Source organism: Ursus americanus, chromosome 20 (assembly GCF_024610735.1).
Source record: "Ursus americanus isolate L20-20 chromosome 20, mUrsAme1.1.p, whole genome shotgun sequence".
Taxonomy (NCBI): Eukaryota; Metazoa; Chordata; class Mammalia; order Carnivora; family Ursidae; genus Ursus; species Ursus americanus.
Window position 1 is genome coordinate 43922812 of NC_142146.1, and position 10452 is coordinate 43933263.

The 10452-nt window shown below is 42.7% G+C and overlaps 1 long non-coding RNA gene across 1 annotated transcript; it reads right to left on the bottom strand.

Moving 5' to 3' along the window:
* Positions 1 to 474: 474 nt before the first annotated feature.
* Positions 475 to 4848, bottom strand: LOC148108420 (uncharacterized). The gene is made up of 3 exons (XR_015727966.1): positions 4802 to 4848; positions 4405 to 4514; positions 475 to 600 (listed from the first exon to the last, which is right to left on the bottom strand). It is a non-coding gene; the product is annotated as an uncharacterized LOC148108420 (long non-coding RNA).
* Positions 4849 to 10452: the final 5604 nt, after the last annotated feature.

The window sequence follows — 10452 nt, forward strand, 5'->3', positions numbered from 1 at the left end:
CTGTCACATAAATTCGGAGCCAGACAACCTGGATTCCAATCCCAGATCTGCCATTTGCTGTGAGAACCTGGCCAAGAAATGTCATCTCTAAAATAAGGGCAAGAATACCAATCTCTAAGCTTGCTGTAAAAATTAATTTATATAAGAGACACGATACCCCTGGCAGTTGTCAGCACATATCTTTTGAAAAGCGGTAACTATTATTATCATTAAAATAATAATAATAATAATAATAACAACAACAACAACGTTGTCACTCCTTGTAGCCTTCTGGAACACACCTCTATAGCTTCTATTCAAACAAACTTACCTTGAAAGCAGACATCAGCAACCTGGAATATTGTGGCAAAGGCAGCCCTGATAGCGGCTCAGAGCCAGTGTCTCCCACTGAGGTACAGGAATGTGCTCAGTGTAGCCTAGGCAACCTCCCTCTTTCTCTCACCCTCCCTCCACCTTCCAGCAAACCTACCCACCTCTGTCCTGCCCCGAGGCTACTCCTCTTCTCATCCTCTCCTCTTTAATCAAAACTCCATTTCCTTCAGGACTGTGATGTTCTGTACATGCTCAGACAAAGATATCATCGGCTTCCTCCTCGGCCAACTGAAAGAGTGAATAAAAATCTCCTAACTACACTAGGTACTCAAGAGGTCTTGATAAATGCGAGTTCTCATCCTCATGTATGAAGTGAGAGAGCTGGACGAGGTTACCTCTAAATTCCTGGGATTCCACAGAAATTCAAAGCCAATTGTGAAGCTGGTATATATTTGCATGCTGGCAAGAGAACATTTTTTAACCACCCACACTCCTCCTAGTTGAGACTAATCTCTGGTTGGTAGGTTAAGTGATATTTAAAGATACCCAGAGAAACTGGATCACCCCCAGCCCACATACAAAGGCCAGAACAGTATTAAGTTCCTCACCACCCCACTTCTGAACGGTGGCTGGCCCTCACTGTGAACACAAACATGGCTAGAGAATTAAAATTAAGGTTGCCACCTATTAGGAATGTTTATGGACGGTCCACGGACACATAGGTCAACTTTATCCTAGAAGGACCCTTTGATCAGAAGCTGTGACCTCAGGTTATCGGAAGCATGACAGGCTTTTTGAGCAGACTCTAAGAACAGTCCAGGCACCCCAGGCTTCCAGTACCTTCTACTGGATTCAGGCTGGGGTGACCTGAACTGAAGACGGCACTTGACATTAAGCCAAGTTTGGAATTCGCTGGCTGGTCTGTCCAGCAGAGGACCATCTACGGGACTGATGGCTCCGTAAGAGCCCAGTAATGAAATTATGTGCCTAGGATACACAGCTGGCAATTATACTCTCTATGGATCACTTGAGGCAGCAATAAAGATAAAGTGCTTTATAATGTATTCATTCATTTCAATGGAGTCAGTAGTGATGTTAGAAAGTGGTTCGTATCAAGAAAAGGCTGAACTGCATTTGAAAAGGAGAAACGTGTTTTCTTAATGGGATTATTCTGGAGAACCAAATGACTGTACGAGATGCTTCATTACATCATAAGTCAGTTTGGCAGGTGATCCTAATATGCTCCTGGCAGAAGTGGGAACTGGAGCAATTGAAACGGCGGAAACAAATGAGCTACAGGTGTGCCTTGTTTTTGTTTTGGGTCTCATTTGGATTATTATGGGCTACATCAAATATATTTCAAAAAGTTCGTAGCAGATCATCCCAACAAACAGATTTCGAGTTTCTGGAAGCCTCAGACATTTATTTGATGGACACACGAGGGACAAAATGTGGTTTCTAGGATGTCCTCTTGGAGACTCAACGGCTTCAGGGTAAATCCCCCTATTCCAAGGCTGTTCTCTCCCACCTCTCTTTCAGGGAAAAGATAAGTCACACAGGAGAAAAACCGGACCCTTAAAGTGAGGTGGAAAACACTGAGATAACCACCCAGAGAGGGGCACTCTCCTGGAAGAGGTTGTTCTGATCCTCAGAAAGAAAGTAAACCTGTAGAGTGCCCAGCTGGGTCCCTAGCCTTGAAATCCTGCCCATCACCATCTAATGCGTTGTTTCTTCGAAGCTGATCCATGCTTAAAGCTAACTCATCACCTTCCTTTTCTTCCCCTCCCCAAATTACCCTCTTTTATGAACTTTCCTAGTTCATTGATTTCATTAACGTATCTTTATTGAGAACCTACTATGTGCCAGGCACCGTGTGAAAGGCAGAGGTAAAAATGAGGGATAGTTTCTATCTGCCCTCTCATTTTAGTAACAAACAAACAAAACAGAAAATAACCAAACGAATGACTAAATACATAACATATTCTTAGATGATAAGAAAAATCAAGGAGAGTAAGGGGAAAGAGAGGGATGGGGTAGTCAGAGAAGGCCTCTCTAATGCGGGTACATTTTAGCAATCTCTGTGAACCTGCAAGAACTTTGGGGGAGAGTAATATTTTCATGTTTTGTGTACTAGTTGAAAATTCCAATTTTCCAAACCACAAAGGTAAAATAAATGTGCAGAGAGGCAAGATAGGGACTGAAAGTGGGGGAGCAAGTCAGGTAGGTACCCGGGGAAGAATGTTCGGGATGGAGAAACTGGCAAGTGGAAAGGCCTTGCCGTGGGATTTTGCTGGCCTTGTTCAAGGAACAGCAAGGACACCTGTGTGGCTGGAGAAAGTGAGCAGGTGGGACGATGGGCAGAAACAGCTCCCGGTTCTTGTTCCCCTCCAGCATGGAGACTACAGGCGCCTTTTACTCCTCCCACCCTTTCCTATAATTGGTTTTCTTTTCTAAAGGATGATTCTCTAAAATCACCCTCTCCCTGTTTCTCTCTGATCTCTCACCCGAATTCAGGCTCCACTCACTTTATGCCTGGATTACTGAGGAGCCTCCTAACTGGCCTTCCAAACTCATGCTGCAGCAGCATCTATTGCTCTAATCACTTTACTCTAAGCTTCTAGATTAATCTTCCTAGAGCATGGCTTTCATCATGTCTCTCCCTCCCTTGCATAAAAATGGCTTAGCATTACCTATAGGATAAAGCAGAAGCTCCCTAGCATGCCCCTCCTCCACTCCTGCCTCAGTCTGGTCTAAACCCCATCTTTCTGTATCTCTGTTCCCACCTTCCCACCTCCAGTGACCTGCACCCATCATGCCCTGTACTCAGGGTCCTCACCCTCAAGCCTTGAAGCCTGGCCTACAACCCGCTTTAGCCTCCTCTGAGTAGCCCATCCCGAAAAAGATTGCCTCCTCTCTCGAACAGCTGGCATACTAAGTCAGGAATATATCTCCAATTCACTGCTTAATATTCAGCAGTCTATAAGGCCCGTAGCTTTCTTCTTTAGTCCTAGCCCCCGAATAGACTAAATTCATCCAGGGTGGGAACCATGTCTTCTACATTCGTTACATCGTTTGAGTGCCATGAATGTACAAGCTGTATTTTATATTACGTGTGCAAGAAATACTAACAAAGAAAAAGCTCTGGGTTGTTAGGCACTGAATTGGGTAAGAAAAAATAAAATTATCCTATTGTATCAACGAAGCCATCCTTTTTCTGCAGACAAAAGGGGCTATTCAGGGCAAGGTCATCTTCTTCGTAATATGAAGGGAGGTAAGCTCAGCAGCATGATCACAAAAATTTCATTTTGTTCACCCCCCATATTCGGTAACTAGCTGTCTAAGTCATCAGACAGTTCCCGTATTTGTGTTAAGCACTGAGTATATGTAACTACAAATTCTCTAGGGAAATGCTATCAGTGTGATTGAACCAAATGTAAAAACTGGACACACCTATGTGGACTTCTAGTAGGTGACGCTAGCAGGTCTGCAGAGCTTTATAGAAGTGAGAAGACACATTCCTTCAGTCCTCAATAGCTATGGCAAAGGCTGGACAAGAGCAATATTTTTCCCACACAGAAAGCTCACATGGGTGCCAGTAAAAACACAGGCAAAGTTTATAAATCTTGCATTGTGATGGAAAAAATGTAAAATCTCATTCTTAAGCAGCAAGATTTCCAACAAGAAATTAAAGTAGAATTTACCTTTGGATTCTCTCTGAATGCCTGATGGCCTTGCAGAGCATTGCCCAATGGAGCTGAACTGTCTGGACAGTATTTTATGTGTGGTCTTTGAAGTTAGCACCTGCCAGGGCCTTTGAAGTCCTATATTTCAAAATCATAATAATCATAATTAAGTTAAAAATAAGAGATGCCAGAATTCTGTACTCAATTCATATTTCACCTGGTTTCAGCAAGATGAAGCCCTTGAAGGGAAGGGCGGGTGTGTAGGTGGATGGGAGGGGTTCGGTGGCAAATCATTAACGTTGCCTTTCCTCCTCCCTGTATTCCCGGAGAGCCTGCAGCTGTGCCTACACCATCTGTGGGGAGGCTCCGGACGAGACTGGCTCATAGTGACAGTAGGCAAAGGACTTACCTGACGTGGGATGCAGAGGCCCTGGGACCCTCCAGGTCTTCCCAGCAGCTAAAGCCTGGAATTCCTTTATTATTGGCTAATTGGCACAGCTTTCTTCCTTCTCCCTGAACCTGCAGGAATTTTGAGGAAAGATAATCCTTGAAGCTGTCATGTATCTCTGAGGGCAAAGGTTGAAATTCCAGGTTTACAGGGCCAGGCAGGCCAAAACGGGACTGAAGCAAACAGCTCCAGTGAACCCCCGCGGCGTGGAGCCCTGCAATGTGGGCCCGCTGCTACCAAGGCTTCTGACCTTTCAGAAGAAGCCAAGAAGCCACATCTTTATGGGAAGTACCCCCCACCCCCCACTTTCTGACACTGACACCTAACTCTGGCTTGATGCAGACCAGACCAAACCCACCCGCAGGCCCGCAGTGAAACGTGTCAGCACGCTGGTCTCGGTACAGTGCAGGGGAGACGTGAGGAGTGAGGGGAGAGCCCGCAGCCGCCTGGTAACAAAGGCAGGAAGGAGGGGCGGGGCTTCCGAGACAATGCGAAGGTCTGAGCGTGAGCGGCTCTGCCAAAGGTGGGCTCTGCGGCCGCTTGCCCGACACGGACCTGCACGGGAAAGGAAGGGACCACACACGGAGCCTCGGGAAGGGTTTGTGAGCAGCAGCTTTGGCCACAGCCTATCTGCCTCTGCTCTACCTTTCGTCCAGGATACTCCCGGGCACCCTGAAAAATATATCAATTACGGCTATGCCAGTATAAAGACAAATAGGAACCAGGCTGGATTACTGCTCATTTTTTTCTTCTGATTTTGAATGAAATTTAAAACTTTTCTTGGGCCCCTAAAAGTATTGTGGGTCTTAGGCCGTGGCCTCTGGTGCCTAAGGGATAAAGTTGACCCTGCCTCCAGCCCAGCAGTCCTTGGACTAAATGCTGGATGAAAACTCTTGGTTACTGGTGCCTGTCGCTGTAAATATGACAAATCAGTAGTCCTGTTGGGAGGCGGCTAGATTATCGTGGACACGGCATAAGTCATAAAAACGGACTGCATTGATTCAAATCCCAGCCCTGCCATATACAATTTAAATTATATTAGGCAAGTCACTTGACCCTCTCTGTACCTTGATCTCCTCATCCATGAAGCAAGAATAATAACAGTACCTACCTGAGAATCGCTGTGAGGGTTAAATGGGTTACTATATGGAAAAAGCTTAGGAAAGTACCCGGAAAAAGGAAGGAAGAAATGTTAGCTACTATTTTATTCTGTTGTCTTCCCACATCTGGCTGGCTTTATGGTTCTGGATATTGATGAAACTATCGAGTTAACATGTAAAAACTCTTGAAGGACCAAGCATTCTCTGGTCATGAAGGCAACAGCTTTACATGATTTCCTAAAGGTAATTTAACTGGATAAAATTCTAGAGATAGATGAGTATCTATGCAGGCTGGCCTTGGCTAGTTTTTAATTGTATGTTGTCTTCCTTCTATCAGCTTCCTGATTTCCCCCATTTGTCTCTAAAAGAAGTTCAAAGTGGAGACTTGAACTTGAACTTAGACATGGATTGTGTTTGGTATCCTGAAGACATACGGTCTTTTAATAAATAAATTTGCCTTGCATTCATCAAGTGCCTAGCAACTTCCAAAGCACGCAAATATTATACAATGATAAATGATATACACTTGAAGCAGCTAAAAACAAGGGAGAATTTTAGAAAATGTCATGCCACTGGAAGGACCCAGAGCGCCAGTCTCTCCTGTTGTCCTGGGGTAATCATCGGCAGTGATTTCTGTCGTTGTCTGTAGGGTCTTAGGGGCAAGAAGGAGCCTTGTAAGCTATCCGCCCATCCTTCATTTGCTGAGGACACTAAACAGACAGCTGTTTCCTCGCGGTCATGTTGGTTGGTCTCAAGCTCTGTGTGTCTAGTCTTGCCACCTCTGTCGTCATTTTGCATATATTGCTTATTCGGAGTCCTTTTGTACGAATTCGTATCTCTAGAATTGTTGCGGCTGAAGGCAGTTATAAACTTTTGGGCAGATTTTAAATTCCTTTGGTGGAAAAAGAAAATGGTACTCAAAATCCTTGCGAAATGAATGAATGAAAGCTCTTTAAGCTTTCATTTCATGTTATCTTGTGATCTCTTTGAATTCCTCACCATCTTATAAAGGAGGAGGAGGAAATAGAGACCCTCATGTATTATCTGTTCTCAGCCTACGTGTAGATATGGTTCATAACCACGTGTGGAATGAAGTATTTCTATTTCCAAATGTTTATAAATACATTAACATGAGTGTTGTTTGATTTCAAAAGAGCTAACAACAGTGCATCCAAAGCCACATGATTTGGTGATTCCTGAAGACAAGAGTAGGGAAGGTCATGTGGAAACGTGAGCTAAGCTGAGGCTGTATCTCTTGCTCTCTCTACATAATATACCTTTAACTGCTCAAACTACCAAAAGTATTTATTCTCATCTAATCCGAAGGAATGGCACAACTTTGAATCTCTTACATCGGCCAAAAATTAGTGCAATTTTAAAGATACATCTTTACTATAGTCTAAGAGTTCCCTTTCCAAAAAACCAATCAACAGAAACCTCTTGCCCATTTGCAAAATACTTGAAAATCAGTAATTTCTCCCAATAGTATTATTAGCTCACTTTATCGTGAGGTGCTAAAGAAAGTTTGAGACGTATTATAGGATTTTATATAACTCACATTCTATTCAATTGTTGAATCCAGTGAGCCATGCTGTGCTCCTAATGTTCAAATAGATGTCCAAATCTTTCTTTGGGCCAAAATAAACCAATTGGTTGCATCTGAAATAGCTGTTTTGTTAAAAACCAGAGTCATTTATAAACAGAATGGTGATTTCCTTATAGCAAAAGAACAAAACCCGTTACTAACCTATGCTCACATAGGACGTTCAGCTCTGTGGGCCCAAATGCAATTCCTGCACATAAGCCATGTCAGCATGAAGTGCTGAATACAGGCTAATATATGGGCTCTTTTTAACTGGACTATTAAGTCCATTAACATTTAATGAAACAATTTTAACTTTGTCCACAAAAACACTCACAGTGCCTTTCCATCAACTCCCTAAAGGCAAAACAACATAAATTTAAAAGAAAAATAACCATGAAGCTTTGCTAAGTGCAGATGATTTCCATAGGACAGGTTAAATCCTGAATTTCTGTCTCAATGCAGTCTACATTTGATTTTTACTACAAAGATAAACTCAAACTGGCAATTGCCCTTTGCTAACCCTACCAAATAATCTCAGCATGAAAACGCTGGCATTTTTCTTACTACAGGGCGATGTATGGAGAATTAACTAAAGTAATTTCACCAAGAGTCTTAGTAATCTATTTCAAATTTATGCTATGAAACATTATCTTTAAAAATATCATGTTAATGATTTTCCCTTTACAGCAGGCTCAAAATAAAACTGCATTCACTTTCGCTTGAATGATGAAGACATAGAAACCAAAGTCCTTTACGAAGATCCACTGTCCCGTTGACCCAGAGATATATGTGGGACACGGGGAACTCAAGTTGTTCAGTCAGTTGTGCTTTTTCCCCTGTTACCCTCGACACATACATATGCTAGTTTAAACTTACATTTGTTCTGAACCTAAGTCTGGATATTTTCACAAGTATGTTTTTCCCCCCAAAGCCTATTTTGAAACTTCTAAAGTAGAGAGAAATGAAATTGGTCCCCTTATTAAGCTTTTAAAAAAATCATTAACATACTCTTTTTCATGTTTCTTCGTGTAATGCTACCATCTGGCCAGTTCTATAGACTTCACAATTCCATATCCACTCCTCCAAATTTGACCCTTTTGAAAACAGCTCTCCCTCAGTTAAAAAAAATAAAATAAAATAAACTGCAAGCATCCACGACTTAGAGTCATGTTTTTGGCAAACTTATTTAGTAGTCTAATGATTTAAAAATAAATCATATTTTTTTCAAACACCTGTCTTGAAAGACCTCACGTAGCAGCTTCAGGGATTTGAATACCTTTGAGAAACCTGAACATCTAAAGGAGTTAGTGGGACTGAGGCAGTTGAGGCAGTGAACATTTGACATGGCAGTTGTAGGACTTGTAAATGTACCACAGTAGGAAGCAGCTTTCCATGGACTTCAAAGCAAACGGCAGTTAATTATCTAGCTTTCAGGAGCAGCGTGGACTTACCGTGACAGCTGTTAGGCGAGGACACATGGGCATCTCCGCAACTGAACATCAACGCGTGTCATTGTCTGGCTTGGATCTCAATGGAAAGAAATGCTTAAGGTCTCAGCTTGGTTCAATTCAAATTAGTCTAAGAGTTTTCCCAGATGGTTTCTCAGCACAAGCTTATCTCTCACCCCAGAGCCTGTGCTTCGCCCTCACCTCAGATCTGCCGTCGACATGCTGTTTGCATATGCTCGAGCTCCATTTTTAATGCCATGCATGGGACATGCCCATTTGAACTTTCTCCTGCCTGTTGTTATTGTGAATTCAACCTGGGGGTCTTGTAACTCCGGTGAGAAAAGAAATGCTTCTGCTTTCGAATCTCTCTTTCTTTCTCCCTCTCTCTGTACCCTCCCCCTCATCCACCGTCCTCATTTTTTCACTGATGGCGAATATCGACTGTTTCTACCTGGTGCCTAACAGGTGGGATGTCTTGGGGTGTTCTTCATGGTTGGCCAGATGTAGTGGGTCCAACCGTTACTTGACTTGCACGAATCCTGGCAGGGCCTGGCTTGTCCACCGTTTCCCAGAGCATCAGCTTCTATCTATGACCTGCTCAGCCTTCAAATCAGCCATGACAAATGCCCAGAATGACCAAGCTCACTCTTGGCCTCTCCTAACACCGCCTCCCAGTCGAGGGCTGTGGTCACAATTGTGCACTTGCTGCAGCAGGTGTTGAGATCCACCGTATTTAGATCCAGACCTCATCCTTCTTGAACAATGTCAGGTCGTCCACAAACACAAGGGATGTGCCCTCAAGGAAAGATAGCAAAAAGAAAGTAAAGAACATATTCCTTTGATTAGACCTGCTGGAGATAGGGAAGAATAAAATGTGAAGGGGAAAAAGAGAGGGGCGGAGTTATTGGGATCAGAAGCTAATTAGGAAAGAGCTGAGAAAAGGAAACTTTTCAAAAAAAGGAGAAAAAAAAAATGAAATACCAAACTGATAATGACCTAAACTCACTTCATCCTTTTTAGAAAAATGTCTGCCTTTAAGTACTCTAAGTTAGTGAGGTCTTGCTGTTAAACTTGAAAAGTAAAAAAATAGCACTTGAACAAAAATCCTCAGCAATTGCTGACCTCTCATTGCCATTCACTTCAATCAGCCCCATACTGTTTCTTGACATGTCCAAAATCCCAGATGAGGCCTTGCAGATTTCGAGCAGTTGGTAACTATGTGCAATATATGCAGAATCATCTTCTGGGGACTCGGAAGACCTAGGACTCTTCCACTTCCTCCACCTCCAGGAAACAAATATCAAATGCTTTCATCTTTCTAGTCTGCAAATGTTTTCAAGCTGCCTGTAAAATGTGTGCTGTGAGTGATTTGACAAAAATATTATACAAATGTATTAATTTTCTTTAAACATGTTTCTTTGCAGTTTTCAGTTCATCTTATAATATTAAGTGCTGAGCAGAAACTGGCTTTCTTTCTTACAGTCAAGTTACACAAGATGCATAAATCTTTAATGTTCTCGGTTTCATATAGCGACTTTGCTTTCTTCTAAAAGTGTCTGAATACCTCTGAAATGCATGCTGGATAAATTCCCAAGATGCCAGGCTGCTGGCCAAAGTACTCAAAGGTGATAGGCTACAGCTGCTTCCTTCTTCCTAAGGAAAATGGTGCAAAGATGCGGGTCACTGGATACTTGACAAATGTGTGATTGCCAAGCATTTAGGCCCTGTCTTCTAAGGAGATGCTGAGTAGACCATGTGAAAGCAAACTGCTTTATGTGGAGAGTACATAGTTAACCAAACCTAGGTTTTCTAGTCTAAATAGGGCAATTGTGACCAGTGAATCATAAAAGTTGAGAATGGGAATGTACTTTAAAAA